At 34.3% G+C, this 13,327-nt stretch overlaps 1 protein-coding gene across 1 annotated transcript in view; it reads right to left on the bottom strand.

Annotated features, from left to right (window-relative positions):
- PSD3 (pleckstrin and Sec7 domain containing 3) overlaps positions 1-13,327 on the bottom strand; it is a 319,295-nt gene that overhangs the window by 2,800 nt on the left and 303,168 nt on the right.

The following is a 13,327-nucleotide window of genomic DNA, read 5'->3' as shown; positions in this document are numbered from 1 at the left end:
AAAGACACCCAAATCAAGACAACAGGAAGGTATCATCTTACATCAGTGATGATGGAACATATAAAAATACAGGGAACAATCTGTGTTGGAATGAATGTGGCAAAGAAGGAACTCTCATCCATTGCTGGTAGGATTACTGCCTGGTTCAACCCCTATGGAAAACAGTATGGAAGGTAAACTCAGTAAACTCAGAACTGAGCTACCATGACTCATCAATCCCACTTTTAGGTATCTATCCCCAGGATAAAAAAAAAATGAATCAGAAGGATGTATCTACATCACTGTTCATTGTAGCTATCAGTACAGTAGCTAAGAGTTCTAATCAACCTAGATATCCAACAAAAGATGAGTGGATCATGAAGCTGTTACATTTATACAATGGAATATTACATAGTTCTAAGGAACAATGCAGTCAGGCAATTATCTGAAATGTGGATGAAACTGAAGATATTATGTTCAATGAAGTAAGCCAGAGAAGGATAAATGCAGGATATCAATTTTAACTGAATGAAGGAATATAATGGTTTAAATGGTGATTGTCTAGATTATCCTGGAGAAGGAAATAAATTGAGTGGTGAAAAGAAACAGATGTAAAATAACAGAGGTCAGGGGCCAATGGAACTCAATTGCATTGGTGTTGTTAACAAAGGAAAGAACTAAGTATCCAAATCACAATTAAATTGTAGTAAACAATTAAACCAGGAGACCAAACGTAAAAATGGGCCTGTTGTGATGGCAGGCTGGGGTGGCTGAAGAAGGGGAGGAGCTATGGGATGTGCTCTGGAAACATTGGTGGAGAGAACAGTGGTTGGTACTGGTGGTGGGATAGGGGCTGAAACACTGTATTTCTAAAACTTAACTATGAATAAATTTGTAAATCACAATGCTCTAAATAAATAATTAAAATATAAACAATTAATTTGAAAACAAAGAATGAGAGTAGAGGGTCATGCTTGGGTAGTTTGATACAGTGATGTATACTAACATACATAAAATGTAAATAAATATTATTGTAATCTTACTACCTAATTACAATGAAAAGAGAAGAAATATCAAATTATTAAATTTCTACAAGAATTCAACTAATTTGTAATTTCTAAGTTTCTTTAGTACAGACATATATTCACTTTTGTGATGTTTCCTGTAAAGAAGACGCCAATGGATTCTGAGTTTTGTTCTAAAAGTTTTAATTTATACAAAGCTGAAACTTGCTATTAATATTTTTGTATGTTAATTGGACTTTCCCCCTGATTTCTCTTGGGATAAAGTGATAACTTACATCTTAGTACATTTATAATCTTAATAATAAATTAATAGTATAACTGGATTGTTTTGTTTCAGAAGATAACTTTACTTGTGATATTTGACATTGTGTTATAATATGTCTTTGTACTACTTCTGTAAGGAAAAGTGTTCCAAAATATAGTTATCTGAGATTAATAGAATTAAGCTTAGCTGAAGAAAAAATGTCACAGCCACAACTTGGAAATTTGTAATATATATATATATTAAATTAACAATCTATCCATCTACCATTAGAATTTAAAACTAGAAATTTATATTATATACTACTGTAGATAGGAGCTGTTTGGGCCAGAGTGGTAGTATAGTAGGTATGGTTCTTGCTTTGCACAAAACAGATGTGGGTTTAATCCCCAATACCCCATATTATTCTCTGATCCCATCAAGAGTAACCCTTGAGCATCTATGGGGAAACCACTCAATACAAAACTAACAAAAGACTCCCAACAACAGATACGAGCTGCTTATAGATCCACTAATGACCCTGAACAGGGTAAGATTTGAAAATACAAACATTTCAAAAGGAATCATACTACTTTACATGACATACCAAATTAGAAAATCAGAAATAGATGCATTGTATCTTCAGATTGTCTCATACTATCTTAGATTTAAAATATTCTGTGCTGAGATATTTATATGTCTTGCTTTAGTGGACATTTATTGTTCTAAATTAGAATTTTCTATCCATGGATTTGTTGAGTCCTAATTATTTTGGACCATGAACAAATGCTTTTTAGGGTCACAAGTTAAAAGTTTGAAATGATCTAAATTGATTTCATTCTGCCATTGGACTGAGAACACATACACTTGGATGATCAACCATCTAGTCCTAAAAGGACTATTGATTTAATGTCCATATTTCAAGATCTAATTATGACAATCAAATATTTATAACATTTAATAAGTATTGAAAAATCTAATGTCTTTAATGACAAGTTTAGTAAGTAAAATGTTGAGAGACCTACCAGATCTTGATATAATCTAAGAAAGTGGCAGGAAAGATACTGTTTTCCCCAGATGCATTTAAATTAATATTTACATTATAGAAATAATTTACATGAAAATAAAACATCACAGTGCTAAAAAAACAACAAGAGATAAGGACTTTAGAAAAGAACTTTGGAGGATGTTCATAGAACTTAAAAAAAATTATGGAACAAACTGAACATGCCACAAATAAGAATCAAGAGTATCTGACAGTAGAATTAAGAAAACCTTAAACTGAAATAACATGGCAGAAAATCTGGTAGGTGAAACGAAAACCTCACTGGAAAGTGTCTCCACCAGAGTAACAGTGGCTGAAGACAGAAACAGTAAGCTGGAACATAAAATGTATAACAACTTCATACAGCAAAAAAAAAAAAATGAGGGCCCGGAGAGATAGCACAGCGGTGTTTGCCTTGCAAGCAGCCGATCCAGGACCAAAGGTTGTTGGTTCGAATCCCGGTGTCCCATATGGTCCCCCGTGCCTGCCAGGAGCTATTTCTGAGCAGACAGCCAGGAGTAACCCCTGAGCACCGCCGGGTGTGACCCAAAAACCAAAAAAAAAAAACAAAACAAAACAAAAAAAATGATCAGAAAAGAGCCTCAAACAAATGACCAATGGAAAAAGTTCTCAAAGAATATGAATAGATGAAAATAGAAGTCTTTGATAAACTCAACAGAAACAAAATTATTGGAGACCCAGAGACCTGGAGGAAAAATTCCCATGAAGAATCAACAGTAAAGGAAATCATTGCAGAGAAATACTCAGAGCTAATGAGTGCATGCAACCAAATCCTACATGCCCGAAGATACCAGCAAAAGAGATCCAAAGAAAAGCACCCCAAGACACATCTTAGTCACAGTGACGAACCCCATAGGGTTGGAATACTGAAAGCAGCAAGATCAAAAAGTAAAATTATATTCAAAGGGGCATCTCTAAGATTTACAGCAGACTTGTCACAAGAAACTCTCAGGGGGCCGGGAAGGTGGCGCTGGAGATAAGGTGTCTGCCTTGTAAGCGCTACCAAGGAACGGACCGAGGTTCGATCCCCCGGCGTCCCATATGGTCCCCCCAAGCCAGGGGCGATTTCTGAGCACATAGCCAGGAGTAACCCCTGAGCGTCAAACGGGTGTGGCCCAAAAACCAAAAAAAAAAAAAAAAAAAAAAAAGAAACTCTCAGAATGCAGCGGTGGGATATAGTGACAAAACTCAATGAAATTAATGCATTGCAATGAGTATTTCTCAGAGCCAGACTTAAATTCAGGTTTGAAGAAAGGATTGAGAGAAACAACATCTTAGAGACTTTACAGACTCAAAATCAGCCTTAAAGGATGAACTAAAAGATCTACTTTAAGATAAGACAGACCAACAGACACACCAAACTCTTACTAAATATGACACTAAATCTCATGACAATCATTTCTCTCAATGTCAATGAACTAAATGTAGTAGTTAAGAGACACAGAGTGGCTATCGCTATGGCTCCAAGATTGATTAATCACTAAGAATCATAGATGTTACATTAAAAAAATCCTGAGATAAAAATTACTAATTATTTTTAAAGCTGAAAAAGTCAAATCCAGATTTCTTGGTATAATTTTAATGCTATCAAAACTCTTTAATGGTGCTATTATTTTATTTTATTTTTTTTTTTTTTTGCATTACCCCTGTGGTGCTTAGGGGACTATATGAGATGCTGGGGATCAAACCCAGTTTTATTCACATACAAGGCAAGCACTCTACCCACTGTTCTATCATGCTATTCCCCAAGTGGTAATGTACATAATGAACGTATATAAATCTCATATTTACAAAAATATAACAGAACAAAGAAGATCAATTTAAACATTTTTAAGTAAAATGGATCTAAACAAAATAGAATTAATTTATAAGAAATGTAAGCTTTCTTTCTTAACATTTTATGAAACTGGAAAGTGATTCACTTTTAGTCTCTTTCCCTAAAACCCCCTATGACCATGCTCAGAATTTATAAATTTTTTATTTGAATATTATTTCATATTGAATATATTTTATTGAAAAAGTATTGAAAAATAATTAATACATTTATTTGAAATTCTTTCTGTTTTTTTTTTCATTTTTGGGCCACACCCAGTGGCACTAAGGGGTTACTTCTGGCTATGCACTCAGAAATCGCTCCTGGATTTGGGGGATCATATGGGACACCAGGGATTGAGCCCAGGTCCATTTTGGGTTAGCTGCATGCAAGGCAAATGCACTACTGCTGCACTATTATTCCGGCCTCTGAATTTATTTCTTGACTTGAAGTTGTAAAGACTATCAACTCTTTAAAAGAGAGATTATGAACAAACAGACACTTCCTCAAAGAAGAAATAGATGGCCAAAAGACACATGAAAAATGCTCTGCATCACTAGCCATCAGGGAGATGCAAATCAAAACAACATTCCACAGAGACTGGCACACATTCACAAAGAACAAGAACAGTCAGTGCAGGCAGGGATGTGGGGAGAAAGAAGCTTTCATTCACTGTCAGTGGGAATGCTATCTAGTCTAGCCTTTATGGAAAACAATAAAGAAATTCCTCAAAAAAAAAAAAAACAAACCCTGGAAATTGAACTCCCATATGAACCAGCTATATCATGGAACACAAAAACACAACACAAATATGCCTTCTGCACATCTGTATTCATTGCAGCACTATTTATAATAGCCAAATCTGAAAACAATCCAGATGCCTCAAAACAGATGAAACTGTGAAACTAAAAAAACTGTGGTACATATCTACAATGGAATACTATGCAGCTGTTAGGGAAAATGAAGTCATGAAATTTTACTATACATGGATGACCATAAAAACTATTATGTTGAGTGAAATGAGTCAGAGGGAGAGAGAAAGACACAGAATAGTCTCATTCCTCTGTGAGATTTAATAAAAAATAAAAGATTGTATGGTAATAATACCCACAGACAATAGAGATAAGATTCGAAAGGACCAGTCCATGATATGAAGCTTACCCCAAAGATTGGTGAGTGCAATTAGAGAACTAACTACACCAACAACTATTATGAAAATGGTAGTGAGTGATAGAAGTAGCCTATATTAAAGACAGGCAGAGGGTGGGAGAGAAGAAAGAAGGGAAAGCATTGGTGGTGGGAAGGTAGCAATGGTGAAGGGAGAGTACTTTTTTATGACTGAAACCCAACCGCAAACATATTTGCAACCATGGTGCTTAAAGATAGTAATAAAAAAAATCAAAAATAAATAAAAGACAGATTATAGTTTCAGTATATGAGTTCAAATCAAAACTAAAATTAAATAAAATTAAACAACAATCAAGCAAAAGGGATCAAATGAATTGATTATAGTTCCTTCTGAGTAAAGTTTGCTGTTTTAAGTAAAAATGAAACTTTTTCTTTTTTTCTTTTTCTTTGTTTTGAGGGGGCTGGTTCTTGGACCACAGCTGGTAACACTCAGGGGTCACTCCTGATTATGCATTCATAAATTGCTCCTGGCATATAGGATGCCAGGGGATCAAATTGTGGTCCGTCCTAGGTCAGCCACATGCAAGGCAAATGTCCTACTACTGTGCCACCTCTCTGGCCCCCAAAATGAAACTTTTTCTAACAAGCTAATATTATAATAGGAGGCACTTTGCATGTTTTCTGTACCTTTCTGCATTTAACAAGCAAAAAAGGCTCTAGATTTACTTATTTGACATGTTTTATTAAAAAATCTTTAAGTACCATGATTACAAACATGATTTTAGTCATAAAAAGAACACCCTCCTTCACAAGGGTAACATTCCCACCACGAATGCCCCCCTCACCTCCTCTACCCTCTGTCTCTATTTGAGACAGGCATTCTACATCTCTCATTAACACAACTTCTAATTATTTATTATGATTTAGGTATGGGACAGTTTAGAAGAACGGAGTTTTTAATTCAGTCCATTATGAAAAATGATATGCTTTAACAAAATTAGAATATAAACTACTGAAACACATCGAATTGGAAACAGCCCTAAACAATTTAATATTCTAATAATAAACATTCTCTTTGCCTGGAGCTGGCAATTATAAGTACTGATGTGAAATAATGGTAGACATTCATTCAGGAAAAGGTGAGAGAACCAATTCTTGACTGTATATGCTCCTTGATGACACAGTCATAGGTGTAATCACAGCTACCTTGTATCACTTGCCACTTGAAATCAGTAGAGAATTGCTGATTATTCTCACCTATTATTCTCTGCTTATTTTCACCTATTCACCAGATTATTTTTCCAGGAGACTATTGTTCCTCAAAAACTACTTTTTATGATATCTTTAACATGCATTCTAAATAATAAGAATAGTAATAATAATAATAGCTGGGATAATAATTTTTGAGGACCCACAAGAGATAATTTGTTCTAAAGTTCAAGATAGTGAAAAACAATGATTCGTTTTAAAATGGGATCATTTTCTAAAAATCTTTGAAGAAATCTAGTGAGAAATCCTTCCCCCTTTCTGGTAGATATATGTTAATGTAGCTTGAAAGACAATTCAACCAGTTTAAAATATTGGCCTATGGATTTGATTGTAGAGAGCCCAGTTCTATAATGTAATCTTCAGTCTCCTTGAGATAACAAATTTAGAAAAGCAAGGCTTAATTTCCACGAGTGTGGTCTAAGTTTCCATCAAAAAATTAAAATGCTTAATATTAATATGACTTTTATGCTATCTAAAAAATAAATCATATACATGATTATAATTTATGCACATGTATAACTTATTTATTTAATAATAAACTACATATATTATTTAGATACCATGTTGGCTATAGCAATATTAAACACTTTCATTGTACGTTTGTAAAAGCTAATTTTTGCTGTTACGTTTTCAGACAGGAAAAAAACAGCAGTCTCAGAGCTGGTGGCAATTGTAATTGCTTAAGGCTGCCTTCATGTCCTGGAACAAGTCTCAGCCTTCAAAGTCAAGGACTCAAAACAAGATGTAAGTGCTATAAGAAGGGACTGAGGTGTTGGGAAACTTAATTACCAAGAATGAAATAAAATAGCCTAGTGACTGGAAGGCACTCCAAAAGTGTGAAGAATTAGATTGCTTTTGAGAACTTCTATTTCCCAAGAATAAACAAGCTTGGTGAAAGAAACCTACCCCTCTATTTATCACAGCATTATTTACAATAGCTAGAATCTGAAAACAACCCAGGTGTCCCCTAACAACAGATGAGTGGCTAAAGAAACTGTGGTACATTTACACAATGGGAACATGCAGCTATTAGGAAAAATGAAGTGATAAAATTTGCCTATATATGGATGGAGATGGAGAGTATTGTGCTGAGTAAAAAGAACCAGAGGGAGAGGGATAGACATCATCTGTGGGATATAAGAAAAATAAAAGACAGTTCAATAATAATATCCAGAGACAACAGAGCTGAATGCCTGGAGGACCAGCTCATGATAAAAAGCTGGCTACAAAGTGGTGAGTGCAGCTAGAGCACTAACCACAGTGACAAATACAAAACAATGACAGTGTATTCAAAACATTAAGGAAGAGAGAATGGACCTAAGAGACAGGAAGGGGATTAGGGTTGGAGAGCAAATGGGGGGACATTGGTGGCGGGAACATCACACTGGTGAAAGTGATGCACATTCTATGACTGAAACCCCAGTATAAAAATTTTTGTAAACATGGTGATTAAATAAATAAATAAATAAATAAATATAAAACAACTCTCTCACTAACCCCTGCCCTCACCCCTAAACTTTAACATAACATCAACCCCAAATCTAACACTAAACCTAACCATAACCCTAATCCTAACTCAAACCTAACCATAACCATAACCTTCACACAAACCCTAACCTTAACACAAAACCTAACACTAGCCCTAACATAAATAAAAAAACCAAGCTACTCTGTGTGTTTATTATTTTTTACTTTGTTTGTAAAAATATTTTGCACATAAATTCATAGTTATTAAAATATCTTCCCAGATTGTTGGCTATGTGTATATTACTCCTGGGGTGATATCTAGAAAGATGGGGAATAGCAGGATAGCACTCAGGAGCAATTTTTGGATATGGATATGGTGTTCTGAGTTTCTGTGTGCTGCTTAAAGGGCTTAGACTTCTTGGGCAGAGGTGGTTGTTAGTAGTAATTTCTATTATGAAATGGAGTAGTAGATCAAATAATCGAAAACCTCTGGTTTGACCTTGAAGAAAACTAATACAAGGGTCTGCACTGGATCAAATGCCACATTTTCTAACATAAATTTAATAGCGCAGGAAGAGAGCTTTCCATTTTTTATAAATCCTTTTCATTTCACAAACAAATATAAATAAAGACTAAGAATGAACTTGAGTTTCTTGTACTTCAAAGGTTCTATCCTAGATATGGGGGAGGTGTTAAGAATATATTATATACACAAAGATATACTGAAGTAACATCAGGTCAACTGTGGCCAGGGCTGTAACAGATTAATCCCACTTAGTAGGTAGACTTTTTATTGGAAGGCATCTATCTGACTATAACAATTCAACTTAAAGGGGTTCCTGTAAAAGAGGCATACTGGGGCTTGGGAGGGAAACTAGAGACACTGGGAAGGAAGTTGACACTTTTGACAGAATTAGCATTAGAACACTGTACTGCTGAAACTCTAAGTGGACTATATTTGTACTAGGAGGACAGAAATATGACTAAATATGGAAGATTTTGAGGTAAGACATGTAGAAAGAAAAATTTAGATATACTGAAATTAAAGTCTGGGACATTCTAGAGAAAATAAATGTGAAGTAGATGTGTGAAGGAGCAATTCAAAGACTGACAAAGGGGATCTTTACCATGGTTTGAATATTATAAAATAATTTTCAGAAGAATGTAGGAGGAACTAAAAAGAGGCAGGAACCAACCGTTAGACTTCAGTTGAGAGAAGAAAAATGAAGAAGGTGAGGAGAGAGAGAGTAGAAATTCTATGGCATTCATACAGAAAGAAGAGGTGTGAGAAACAGCAGAGAAAGGGAGCAGGATCTGGATTTTAATTAGACATTGAGTTTTTCAAGGAAGAAGAAGGAACACTATACTTCTAAGTTCTAAGCCTAAGAAGAAAACAGCATGGTAACATGGGGATAGAGAAGAATAATGATTAGGCATAAAGCATATTAAAGAACTACAGTGAAAAAGAAGCCCTTTGTATTCCTATACTCATTGCAGCAGTATTCAAAATAACTAGAATCTGGAAATAACCCAAGTGCCTGAGAACAGATGAATGCATAAAGAAACAAAAGAAAATGTTAGCTGTTAGGAAAAATGAAGTTATGAAATTTGCTTATACATGAATCTATATCGAGTATTACGCTGAGTGAAATGAATCAGAGGGAGAGGAATTGACATATAGAATAATCTCACTCATTTATTGTGGGATTAATTGGATCTCATCCTTCTCATTATACACCTTGTTCTTCATTGGTTGGAAACATCTTTGAATGTAGCATTTTGGATTGGTGTTTAGACCAACTAAACCCACTTCCAGATATGGTATGTTGCTTCCTAGTAAATACTTAGATTTTGAGGAAAATGCTCTCTTGCATTTCTGGTCATCCCATGGAACTGCTTCTTCTTAGGGGCTGAAGACTTCTGTGTTGGAATTCCTAAATCCATTTCTTCCTCCCACCCTCATATGTGTGTGTGTGTGTGTGTGTAATTTCCTAGATCGACCTTTGCTTCCAGATCCATGTCTTTCCAGTGTCCTGGCTTTAGAACCTGAGGCTTAATTCTATAATTTATGGGATTAAAAACGATAATATGGTAGTAATAATAATAATATTAATAGAGATGAGGGCCAGGAGTACTAGTACATGATAGAAATTTTGCCACAAATAATAGAGTACATTATTAGAGCAAACAAGGGACCACTTTAATAATTACAGTGGAAAATGATGACTTTGAACAAGAACTGGGTGCTGAAAGAAACTGATATTTATGATATTCCTTCAGTAATCTTCAATGACAATATTGCAAAGAATATTACAAATATTTAAATAGTGTCTAAAAGAAAAAAGGAAGAGAGAGAGAAAGGGATAGAGACAGAGTGAGAGCACATACATAAGAGAGCAAGAGAGAAAAAAAGTCTGCAACAAAGGCAGGCAGTGGAAAGGGCAGAACATCAGGAGGGCACCTGGATAATGGTGATGGAAAATGTGCACTGGTGAAGGGTGTTGTACACTCATATATATATATATATATATATATTATTTAAGTAACATGATCATAGTTGGGTTACAGTCATAACCAGGACACTCCCTTCACCAGTGTAACATTACCCCTCCTCACTTCCCATCCCCTGCCTGTTTTTTTTTGTGTGTGTGTGTGTTGTATACTCTTTGACTAAATTTAAATGATGAACAACTCTGAAACTAATAAAAAAACTATTCTGTTATTACAATCTTGTAATCCTGGTTTTAAAATAAAATAATCTGAACACACAAACACATAATGAATAGCTACAGATGCAGTATACACAAAGGAAAAATTGATGTAAAAATTAAAAAGTAATCATATATTTAAATTATTTAAATAATTTTATATTTAAAAATAATAAAAGACATGGTGAGTTTGGCAGCAAAAGAAGAGAATAAGGAGAAACCAGATTCTCTTCAAGTGCAACTTGCTTTTTCTCATGACTCTGAGAAAAGGAAAATAGGGAATATCTCACTACCACCTACATGAGCTATGCTTAAAACTTGGCTCAGCACACAGGACAGAAATCATAAATTGTGGTTCACGAAACAGAAGCTGCAAGTTAATATCCTTCTTTCCATAAATTTTTACCACTGCCAATTAGTAAAGAGTTGAGGGGGCGAGAGTGAAAGTGGAAAAAGGTAATTCCAGACTACAAAAGGAACCACAGTAAGCAGTATAGAACCAACCACATAGATCTGAAGGCTCAATCAATAATAAATCACCATATAATCTCTCTGAAAAAGACTTTGGAATGGAAATGTTTAGGCTGTTTGAACTCAGTAAACGAGCAGAACTATAGCCAATAACGTATAGGAGGATATGAGAGCAGAAATGAGATAAGTATAAACAAAAATTACACAACTGAAAAATTTGATAGGTAGAATGAAAAATATCACTGAAAATCCTCACCATAATAGTTAAAAGTTAAATATAGAATTCCTGAGCTCCAAGATGATCTGCAGAAAATCTCCAGACAACAGTAAAAGATAAAAAAAAAGCCTCAAAATAAATAGACAACAAGAGAACTTTGGGATAAATTCAAGAGGAAAAACATAAATATCATTGGAATCTCAGAAGGCCAAGAAGGTAATTTCAATGAGGTAACTATCACAGGATAAGTACTTCCTAGAGCTGGATAGCTCATTCACACAAATGCAGAAGATCTGGAGGGTACCAGTCAGATGAGAAAAAATATTCTCAAACACATCCAAATTAGAATGATGAAAATCATAGACAGAGATAGAATACTGAAAGCAAAAACGTCAAAGAAGGAAATTACAAAATTACTTAAAGAGTGTCCTTATATTTACAGAAGATTTGTCAATAGATGTTCCATGCCCAAACCCAAGGGTGGAATATATTTTTTTAAAAAACTGCAATGAAATGATTTGAAATCTTCACCAAGAATTCTTCACATGTCAGACTTTCCTTCAAATGTCAAGGAATGATATATAAATGCACAGTAAAACAACATTTAAGGGACTTCATAGACTCAAAACCACCTTTAAGTAAACAAATCTCCCAAACATCGAAACTTTTACAGAAAGATGCACAAAACTCCATGAGGATAGCCTTTCTCAATGTCAATGAGCTAAATACACCAACTAAGAGACAAAGAGTGACAGGATGAATTAGTAAATTGAACAAAACATTCTGCTGCCTGCAAAAAAAATCACATTTGAATAGTCAAAACAAACACAGATTCAAAGTCAAAGGTTGGAAGACAGTTATTCATGTCAACGAACAATGAAAAAGGCTGAGTTGGCTGTTCTAATATCAGACAACATAGACCATACTCAAGATAAATATTTTTCTTTGTTTCCCACACCAAAGATAACTTCCTAATGATCGAAGGCTATTATAACAGGACGACATCACACTTTTAATATATGCACCTTAAAAAGAACAAGAAAAATACTTAAAATAGTTATAAAGAGATTTGAAGGAAGATATTGATAGCATCATAACAGTACCATAATAGTACCTGGAAACTTTAATATTGTTCTGGTGTTGATCTAAATAGATAAAGTAGACTAAAAATCAGTAAGTAAATAATTATTTTGAAGGAAGAAATGGAATGAAATGGCTATACATATATACACACATATATACATATACATATTTTTCTCTAATGCATATGAGACATTCTCTAAGACAGAACATATGCTGGGCCACAAAACATTAACTCCAAAAAGTCAATAGTTAAAAAATATACCAAAAACTTCTCAGACTGGAAAGCACTCAATATAGAATTTAATCACAGAAAAATAGAGAAATAAATCAAACACCTGGAGGAACAACCAGTGAGTCAGAGAGCAGTTCATAGTGAATTAAATATTTCCTGAAGAAACAGAATGAAGACATAAACTATTGGAACTTGTGGAGCACAGGAAAAATAGTATTAAGAAGTAAGTTCATAGCTATATAAACATTCACCAGAATAAGAGAAAAAGCCCACATAAATAACTTTACACAATTTTAAAAAATAGATAAAGGAACCCAAAGCAGGCAGGAGGAAGGAAATAATTAAACTTTGATCATAAATTAATGAACTGGAATCCCAATTCAAAATATAATCCAAAAGATTAATGAAACTATGGGCTGGTTCTTTGAAAAATTAAGAAGCTGCAAGCACATTTCACAAAGAGAACGAGAACCTTAATAAATTGAATCAGAAGTGAAAAGGACTTCACAACAGAAACTACAGAAATTCAAAGGATCATCAGAGATTACTTTGAGAAACTATGCCCTAAAACAAGAGATACTAGAAACAATAGATAAATTCTTGGACTCCTATAAACTCCCAAGACTGA

Source organism: Suncus etruscus, chromosome 4, assembly GCF_024139225.1.
Source record: "Suncus etruscus isolate mSunEtr1 chromosome 4, mSunEtr1.pri.cur, whole genome shotgun sequence".
NCBI classification, from domain to species: Eukaryota; Metazoa; Chordata; class Mammalia; order Eulipotyphla; family Soricidae; genus Suncus; species Suncus etruscus.
Note: the sequence above shows the minus strand (reverse complement) of the source record. Positions and strands in the feature narration are given on the sequence as shown.